The sequence below is a fragment of the Lepisma saccharinum genome, chromosome 21 (genome assembly GCF_977018435.1).
Source record: "Lepisma saccharinum chromosome 21, izLepSacc3.1, whole genome shotgun sequence".
NCBI classification, from domain to species: Eukaryota; Metazoa; Arthropoda; class Insecta; order Zygentoma; family Lepismatidae; genus Lepisma; species Lepisma saccharinum.
In genome coordinates this window covers 29,249,683-29,260,071 of record NC_139249.1, presented here as the reverse complement: position 1 = coordinate 29,260,071, position 10,389 = coordinate 29,249,683, and the positions used below count along the sequence as shown (strand labels likewise).

Below are 10,389 nucleotides of genomic sequence, written 5' to 3'. Positions count from 1 at the left end.
TCCCTTCCCTTGAGTGTTAGGTTTTAGTTCAGCAAAAGGTCCATTGGACTATGCTTCTTGTAGAGCTACAAATGGTTCCTTTCTGTAAATGCTCATGAAGTATTGTCATTCTAATCCATATTCAGGGTGTTTCTAAAGGTCGTTTACAACGCTTGGGAGGTGATTCCTCACACGAAAACAAGCAAAAAGTCTAAGTTCCATTTTTACGACTGAGGCTTCATTTCCGAGATAGGAGCCTCGCAAAAGGTGACAAAGTGATCGTCACACCTAACTGGGACTGTTACTATCACATATAGAGAGGCGGTTCCAAGAGAATCATAAAGGAATCATATGTGCTCAGTCCGGAAGTCACTATGAAAAGTTCACTGCACGCATGCGCAATGGAGTCCTCAAAGGAATTGGGGATTTCCAGCAAGAACAATACATGGAAAGGGTATGTAACGCAGCAAGAAGGACCGTGACAATGAGAAATGCGTTCAAGACAGCACATCCCGACCTCAAACATCAAAACATGAGCACCGAACACAAAATCCGAAAAGTTGAGCACGGTTGCATACCCCAGTTACACGCGAGGAATGAACGAATCATGTCATGTGGCATACGAGAGACACATTACTCCACCAGGAGGAGGGAAAGAAAAACACAATATCAGATGATTGCGACAACGTGTATAACATGGGTCGAATAACATGGGTACCTGGGGGAAACCCTGGGTGGTAAAGGCGGTCAGGGGCGTGATGCTGATCACATCACCCCCACTCACGACCGGATCAAGAAAGTGTGGGCCGTTACCCCCACACCCCCTATACGCCTTCATGGCGCGGTGCTATGCACAGGGGAACACTTTACCTTTTATCAGCTTCCTAGGCCAAATAGGAGCAAAGTTACATCACATTTAGTATAGCTAAACAAGCTCAGAAGGGGCAATTTTTCCAAACTTTGACCTTGAATAATTTTATAATTACAAGACAAACGAGACTCAAAATTTACACGGTTACTAAGTTCCAACTCCCCAAATTTCATGAAAAATGGAGATGGTCAGGTTGTGAGCTGGTTGATTTCGCATGGAATGACTCGTACATTATGAGTAAATGGAAATGGATGTTAAATGAATTAATCGGAGCAGCGCCAGATAAAGGAAAACTTGATGACCTTAATCTATATTCCATTTATGCCTTCATGGCAGGATGCAATGCACAGGGATATTTCTACCAATCACCTCATTCCAACAAGGACTTATTGCATTAATCGAGGTAGAAATAGCAGCTAGACCTTTTTCCATCTAACAGTGAGGTAAAAGGTGAAAAGAAAGAAAAAGTTCCCCATACGTATAGCACCATGCCATGAAGGCACATTTAGGGGATGAGGAGGAGGGGATAAGGCCCCAATCAATCTAAGGGCATCCAGGGCACATGCCACCTGCTCCCCCATCTGCCCCTGGCTACATTCTTTCTTCAGTGACTGCAGATGAAGAAAATGAGTAAGGATGCAGAGGTGTTGGGAATATTTTCTGGGATGAGAGACTCATTTCATGTAGCCCTAAATTCTATACAGTATTATTTATGTAGTTTTCTTGCTCCTTGGTGGTGGAGGGGGTGGGGATGTTGGGCATGAATCACAGATAAACACTCAGCGTAGAAAACATGAAAATGAACAATTTTGCTCATTTCGGGCCTCCCTGATGGTGTTATAGTCAGGTTGTTGCGTTGTTGTGGTGTTAATCAAGATTGATTGATTGATTGATTTGGTGTTTTAAGTCCACTTTATGCACAGTAATTCTAATCGGGACTGGACCTACAGTTTAAAGTGGGATATGCAGTATATGTGCTCGATAGCCAGTGCACATGATGTGGCTCGGATCCCACTTTCAATTGTACTGATTAGCGTTTCTGTGTATAAAGTGGACTTTAAATAGAAACCAACTCTGCATTATCTGAAGGAAAAGAGTACTGGCATGCAGTGGCGTGCCAAGGGGGGGGGGGGGTTGGTGGGGGTTAACCCCCCATTGGTTTCGACATTTTAAAAAATTCAAAGCAAAAGTGAAATAAATTTTATTTAATAAATGTGTTTGAGTACCAAATAGCCAATATTGTAAAATATTTACATTTGGCAATGAGAAATGTATTTGCTTCTTCAATTACTTTTGATAATATTGGAGTTGAGTAACAGCAATGCACAGGCATTCATTCATTCCTTAGTCACCGAAAAGGAAGGAGAATTTCCTTCTCAGTATGGTCAAGAAAAGAGCCGTAATCCTTGGAATGCAAACTGAAGGAATCCCTCCTCCCCTTTCTTTTACCCTCGATGACCCTCTTAGGAGAATGACCCTCCATTTCCTGTTACGACAGTGCTGCTAACTTCCCTTTTCTTTCTTTCCCCTTCTTATACCATTTATGCCAGCAGAGCAAAGTTCTGTGAGATTTGAATCACTGCAATTAGTAGGCAAAGTAAGTCAAAATCTTATCTCGCACCTGGATGCATATTTATTTCAAAATATCAATAATTATAATAATAATAATAATAATTATCACAGGCAGTAGCGAAGCATGGTTTTACGAACGAGGCAAGCGAAGTTTTGTACAATAGCATGCCGGGAGGGCGGGAGGGGGTGAGGGATTCGTTATATAGCCCAACTGGCCCAGTCAGTTTCGTAAACAAAATAAAAACAATTAATATGCCAAAATATTATACAATTTACTTTTGTGCTCTTTACAAATTAGATATTTTTTTTTCCTCAACCAATTTCCAGCCTTCAGTTTATTGAATTTTCTTGTAAAATTTGTGAAAGATGTCACTTGAATTTCTGTGTAAATAATTTAGCAATTGCCAGCACTACTGACACTGACACTACTGGTTGCTGTCAACACTGGTGACGTAATTTGAGCTGGACCAAGCTGGATGCATGGTTCAGACATTCCAAACCAAACCACAAACACTCGTCTTTGTCCCAAGTCCTGGTGTTCACTGGGGTTGTAGCAAGTTGCAGTCTGCAAGGTAGCAAGTCGAAGTGGTTGTTTTGTGTGTTATGTTTCTGCGTGTGTAATAGATTTTTGACGTGGAACTAAAGATGGATAGAGAAAAGAGGAGAAATACATTATTAGATTATTTCCAAAAGAAACAAAAAATGGAAGTTGAAGCTTCACCTTCCACAAATAGAACCTCAGAAAAGGTCGATTGAAGTTCAGAGGAATTCCATCCGAATTGCGAGTGAAACGTGCGAACTTTCAGACTCTGATATTCAACAAGAAGGCATAACAGAAGATATTGGAAATCTTCTTGCAAAATTATCCATACAAGGATATACCCCCTCGTATCTCCAAAGTCGATCAAATATCCCCTCCCTTTTCGGCTAGGAATTTCCATTTCGAGCACTGTCTGGCAAGATTTTGTCGGGCTCAGTGACAGATCCTGCAGTGCGGTGCTGGGCTTCGGAGGGGGGGGGGGAGTGGCCCCTTCAACAGTTGGTTTCCCAGTTCCATAACGTTAACAACATACAAAATTCCTCTCCATAGACCTAATATGAAAATGAATATGACACATTAATGACACTGTGGTAGAATTTGTTAATTACTGAAGGGGTTCGTATTTGTTTGGCGACTGTCAAACAAATGTTTTGACCAATAATATAATAATACAATGCCAAAAATGTACAAAATATTTAGCAAAATCATCTCCACAACAAGTACAATGTTGATTGAATTGATGTCTTAAGTCCACTTTATGCACAGTAACGCTAATCGGGACTGGACCTAAAGTTTAAAGTGAGATCCGAACCACTATGAGCCTCCACCGGGTATCGAACCAGGGACACCTTGATTACAAGGCGACGACGCTCCCACTGAAATGAAACTGTGGTATCGTTAGAGTGTACATATTTTTTGTTTGAAAATTATATTTGAGCAATTAAATATAAAATATTAATAATTGAAAATATTCAAGCAGGTGCTTTTATATGATGCTTTTCTTCTTATCACAAGTGTGACTTAAAAAATAAAAACATGAAGCATCCATAGCAAATACATTGATTGCGTTCATTGGGGTAAAACCAAAGTATATTAATTATCAAATTTATTACAAGAAATTTTACCTGTGAACTGGAAGATATGTTGGATTCATAACCCGCCCCCCCTTACGAAAATCCTGGGCACGTGCCTGCTGGCATGATATTAGCCAATGGCAAACACAATCATGTCCCCATGGGATCAGATTCATTGAGTATAGAATAAGTCATTTTTTATGGTCCCTAGCATAGGCGTATCCAGAATATTTTTCTGGGAGGGCATGGTTCATGATGTTCCAGGGGCCTAAGTCTTGAACTGTCAACACGTTAAGGTCTAACGAGTTCGTGACGTTTTTGTCAAGAAAGGCTAACGAATGCCATTTAGTGTAGTCTCCACTCTTCGTTAACGAATACGGTTACGGACGCGCTAACAGAAAACGAGTGGAACCTACTCACAAGCCAGGCACCTACCGAGTTCGTTCACGGCTGCAGATTTTCAAGATGGACACTATCAGCTGTTGCGGATGATGGTTTTGAAGAAAGAAGAATTGCAAGCCCACTTCGTTTCAGTCGTATTTCGAGTAAGTACGTCATGTTAGTATGTTATTAATATTATTGGGTATGAACATAAGGACAATTGGAACAAATCTGGGGGAGAGTGAAATACGTATGTATTGTGAATTGTTGCTACGATGTACCCAAAGAATTAAATACTTCGTGCCATTTTCCTTCTTATTGTTAATTACATTGTTCCACGTACTTTGTAAGAATTAGAGCTGATATTTTTGCAACATTCCTTAAGCTTAGCAATCGCGAAATAAAATAGTACTGCAAAATATATTTTGATACACCTGGGAAATGTATGCCAACATTCCACCAACGTCACATCAAAATGTAAAATAACGATGCCGCACAAAATAAGAACAATTAATTTTCTGCAACATATTGTCCTGTTACAACCAGTAAATGAAATTACGGTACTATAAAATACATCAATTAGGCACCACTACTATATGTTATATATAGGGGGGAAAAAATGGTACACATGATTTATACAGTACGTGAACTGATGATAAAGATTTTAAAGGAAATTTTGACACTATGTTTTAAGTTGTATTAATTGCAGGTCGAGTGTACTAAATTACGTACTCCCTCGAATTTCCAGGAAAAATTCCCCATGGAAAGATTAACTGTTGTTAAGACTATATCAGAAGCTTGGGGGCATAGAAACGTATATTTACAGAGTTACGGACATTAGAATTTATCCCAAATCTATTTTTTTATCACGACGGGAATGTAAAATTATCTTTTTTTTTTATTGTAATCACAAAATCTAACCTAAACGCCTAAGCACCAGTAAAAGTGAAAGTACTCCATTCAGTTGCCCAGACACTGGTGAGAGAAAACCTTTTTTTGTGACAAAAATGTCATTAGTAATGTATATATGTGTGTGTGCATGGGAGGGGGTACTTGGTATACTGTATTCATAACCATCAATTGAAAAGGGGAAAATATTTTTTTCTATATGAAACCAGCAACAGAATGCACTCAGTTTAACTACCTTATGTCATGTGTTGATAGTGGGTAGCATGAAAATCTTTGAGTCAGTGGGAACTGTTTGATAGAAGTTTCCTTGTAAGAGAATTTATATTTATTTTTTCTGAAATAATTTTATAGGTGCTAGAAGCTCTCATTTTCACAACATGGAGGTACCAGCCAGATGGTTATAGGTCATCAGCCAGTGTATAGATCAAGTGTGCAGTGCTATGGTGGTTATTGCTCCTCACAATGGATGAAGTTCCCAATGATACAAGCAGATCAGCTGGATGTTAAAAGGAGGTAAGATAGTGTACGTTATTTTTGTTTCATTATAATAACACCTATTGACATCCATCATGTGGTGGGTTTTAGACAGCTTCTACAATAAAATGTAATAAAACATAAATACTGAAATGAGTGGCTGACTGGCCATGTAGGTAGGTATATTGTGCAAGTGAACATGCTAGTTTATTTTCAATACTATCCATATAGTTCTGGATTAGCAAACAAATTTGTATCACTTTTTTATCTCGTATTCCTATTTGCATGGACAAAACAATACAATTATAATTGTTAAGACAAACCAAATCAAAGGTGCTCATGGCAATAACAGTTCCAGAGTGATATTCTTTTAATATTTTATTATTTTTTATTGGAACACAGTAAAAGGTGAATTTGTGGGGTTTTCAAAACAGTTGCTATTTTAAAATAAATCAGAAGTAAACAACTGAGTAATGTGTAACATCAGATGGATGGTATTTCTCATTCAGAATAACATGAATATATATATATATATATATATATATATTTTAAAAAAATCATTAACTTTGTGCAGTATCTTATTATGATCAATACCTCAACTTGTTAACCCAATTATTTGTGCAAAAGTTACAGTACTTTTCCTCTTTTGCAGATAGCCGATTAAAATGAAAATATTGTGACTACTCTCGGTATCCAGGGTGGACACATGATGAATTCCAACATCAGATACTTTTGTCAATATAAGAATAAGGCAGGTACAAGGAACACTTGGCTGTTAGGTATGTAGATGTTCTAAGTCTGGAATAATTATTGTTAATAATTTTTCCATGAAGTATTTAAATTGCACTCATCTCATATATGAACTGCATTATTCAAGATGTGAAGTACTATGTTTATTACCATTACTGTATTATGAATACATGTGCAGTGTTGTTTCATAATTATCTATATTCTACAATAAGTCTAGTATTCTCTTCTCTCACCTTTTTATTATTACAAAATGTGCATTATCCGTAAATTTTAAACTTAAACATTTCTGAGTTCTTCAAATGTTATCAAAACGTTTTATTCCTAGATACAAGTAGTAATAATAATAATAATAAGAAACCCTACCAGTATACAACAAGACCATGCTAGGGACAATTTTATGTGGAAGCATTTTTATTAATAGAAATGTTACGTGAATGTTTCATAAAATCATATAACTATTTTTATTCCAGACAATACTTTTCATGGAAGCCTTCACATAACATTCACAGTTAGCATAATCTATAATGTTTGCCACACAATGAGCATGTGATTAAATATGATACATGTTTAATTTGGATATCAATAACAAGATTATTGAAATGTAATAGAATTTGTAGAATGTAAATTGAGGATGTTGTAGGCAAGTTTATAAAACACCTAGGAGTCATAACACATTAGCCCCGTCTAGTTGACTGCACTTTTTGACTCTCTTTGCACTGAAGCGTCTAGTTGGTTGCACGGTGCAACACTGAGTTGTCTAGTTTGTTGATTTGGAGTCAAGTAGTGTATTTGGTATCTGCACTACCTTTCGGACTGGTATATGGTCACGTGGTGTGTGCTAACTAATCAAATGACCGTTCAAAACAGCAGACAGGCATTTGTTGAATCTTCTTAACTGGAACACTGCTTTCCGTCTAGTTGGTTGAACGTGATTTCCTTGCACTACTCTTGACACTGGATACACCTGCACTGCACAGAGTGTAAAAAAGTGCAGCAACTAGATGGGGCTATTACATGTTCATTTGTTCAACATTCCATTTGCTATGGAAATAGAGCTTTTGTGGAACACTTGCGTATTTTTGGAAGTCAAACATTGACATTGCGATTTAAACGAAAGTACTCAAAATTTATATAAATGTGGCACTTTAGAGGATTGCCAAATTTAACATACAGTTTGTTTCATAAGACACTGGGGGGACCATCACCGGATATGTGCACTTTAGATGTTTTGAAGTAAAGCAATAGATTATAGAAGTGCTCATAAGTTAATACTTGAATTCCTGCTGATCCTTTAAAATCTTTTAAGTGAAGTTACTTTCAATTGTTATTGGGATATTTATTATCTACAGTGGAAACTCAGGACAGGCCTTTCTTTATCTTTGCAGGTAACAGTGGGTATCCAGAGGACCATGGGTCATGACACCAATAGATGGTGCTGGTGAAAACACTCTTGAGGTGCATAGCTGTCTAATGCCATTTAGACCATTGGCATCCTAAAACAAAAATGGAGGTGTCTTTTAAAGAACATGGTGCTTCACTATCACCCTCCTATGGCAACAAAAATCAAAGATGGAGGGATGGAAGAAAATTCAGTTTTCCTATCCACTGTCAACTCTGCATGTGTGTGTGTGTGTGTGAATCTTCAGATGTGCTTTAATGTTATTAAGTTTGTGTGAAATAGGTTTTCTGTGACATTCTTTTTGAAATATAACATTGTAACGGTACACCAGAACTTTATTTCAATATTGTTAGCAGTGCCAATTCCTCACTTATTTCATTTAATTATTGAATACTTTAAATGGTTCACTTATTTATTTTTACTACCTGCTGGAAAGTTTTCTTGAAGATTGGGACTCAACCAACAGAAAACTAAATATCTGCTTGAGCCAGAATTTTCAGATAATTTTTCAGTAAAATGCACATCAGCCATTTCATATGGCTTGGATGGCTGTTACCTTAAAATATATTTCTTTAAAGAAAGGAGATTTATATTTTCATATGCAAGATGAAACATGAAAAGGTTTATTTTATTCTGTTTAAAGCTTCCCCTTTGCAACAGTTTTTAAGCCTTGTTTGTTGTTATGAAATATCAATGTACTTCATTGCCTTAGTTACTTTTGCCATAAAGTAGTGTGTTGTTGTAGAACATTGTTATTGCAAGAGCTGTAACAGAACACACAAAAGGGTTTTCCTGAAGTTTTAGAAAGCTGATATTACATGCAAAGTTCCCATGTAGTCAGTTGTTTTTTTTTAACTATGCCTTTTCTGTGTACAAAAGGTCTGCATCAGTGTGTATCTGATTTCATGAATACATGTTTCATAATGTACACAATCACCTCCCACTTGATTTAGAAAAGTTTCATTGCAAATATATTTTTCAGTGCTGTTCTATCTGAAATTGGTTTACTTTACTCATTTGCTCACTGACAGTTCAAGCCTCTTCATTGGTGTATTGGAAATATTGCATGTTGCCATCTTGTAATCAAGGGATTCCATGTTCAATACTCAGCAGAGGCACTTAATGGTTCAGATACCACATTAAACTGTAGCTTCTTTGTGCATAAAGACGACCTCATGTCATATGTTGCCGTGTGAGAACCAGAGGAACGTAACTCTAAAAAAGCCGTGTTTGGAATCAGATTCACCCATGTCCAGCTTTTCTCATTAGTGGTAAAGAGGATTTAAGTATCTTCAAATTACTGACTTTTTTATATTCAGACATAATCACTCATGAAAATTACATAAATTTAAGTTAGGTCCAACTGGTTCTCGTACAACAATATTGCAATAGTCATTAATGGGAGGACTTCTTTGAACAGTCTCCCCATTAATAGATTAGTCAAATCTTAATTACCTCAACATCAAGGGGACTCCAGATTTCATTTTCAATCTCTTTAGAGACTTTTTATTATTATTATTTTTACCTTTTGATGCTATATTTCAATTTTCATACGGCATCCACAATAATTTTTATTACATCATCTACTTCAAATGGTACGGGTGCTTCCCCAATGGCATAGTTGTAACATATTTGCTTTGCAATCAAGGGGTTCCAAGTTTGAGAACCGGTGAGGCATAGTGGTTCGGATCGTACTTTAAACTGTAGGTCCAGTCCCAATTAGCCTATCTGTGCACAAAAGTTGACTTAAAACTCCACTCCACTCAAAGAGTAAGGGAAATCCTACACTAAGATTGTCATTATAATTCATAAATCTTTTCACATCACTGTCTCGGTACTATAACGACTGAAATAAATAGTTTTGAGGAATTATAGTTGTTGTACCAATCATTAAATAGCATCTAGGAAAGCAAAATTTACATGTTAGAGACATTAAAATTGACTGAAAATTTATGAAATGGAAAAACATGTCTTTGGTATTATGTGCCAATGCTCACAGAGTTTCCAAAAAAAAAAAAAACCCTGTGTATTGCACTCCCATAATTTCCACAACTTGGATCTCTGTGTAAATTTACAATGCCAGTTCTGTAACTTCTTGGTTCTGTTAGGCATTAATAAGTTACAGCATACAATTTGTCATGCAATTAATGTGTTCTTCCTGCAATGGAGGTGCCATCTAGTTAAGCATATTCACAACTTGCCATAAGCTATTGCATATAACTAGCTAAGGATATTCACACCTCCAGAAATGTTAACTTGAATGGTAAGTAGATAGGTTGAGGTACACAATGAAGATTGTGTGGCTGTCATAAACTTCCAGAAGTAACAATTTTCATTTTTGACAAAGCACCTTTATGAAATCAGTAAGTATATTTTCAGATTTTTTTCCCCTTACAGGCCTCAGATTTTTGTCATGTTTTTATCCTAGCTTGTTTCTCCA

The 10,389-nt window shown here is 36.8% G+C and overlaps 1 long non-coding RNA gene across 1 annotated transcript; it reads left to right on the top strand.

Annotated features, from left to right (window-relative positions):
- The first annotated feature begins 4,305 nt into the window (after window positions 1-4,305).
- Window positions 4,306-8,061, top strand: LOC146004076 (uncharacterized). Its single transcript, XR_014443892.1, has 4 exons — window positions 4,306-4,581; window positions 5,678-5,839; window positions 6,453-6,579; window positions 7,936-8,061. It is a non-coding gene; the product is annotated as an uncharacterized LOC146004076 (long non-coding RNA).
- The last annotated feature ends 2,328 nt before the right edge of the window (window positions 8,062-10,389 follow it).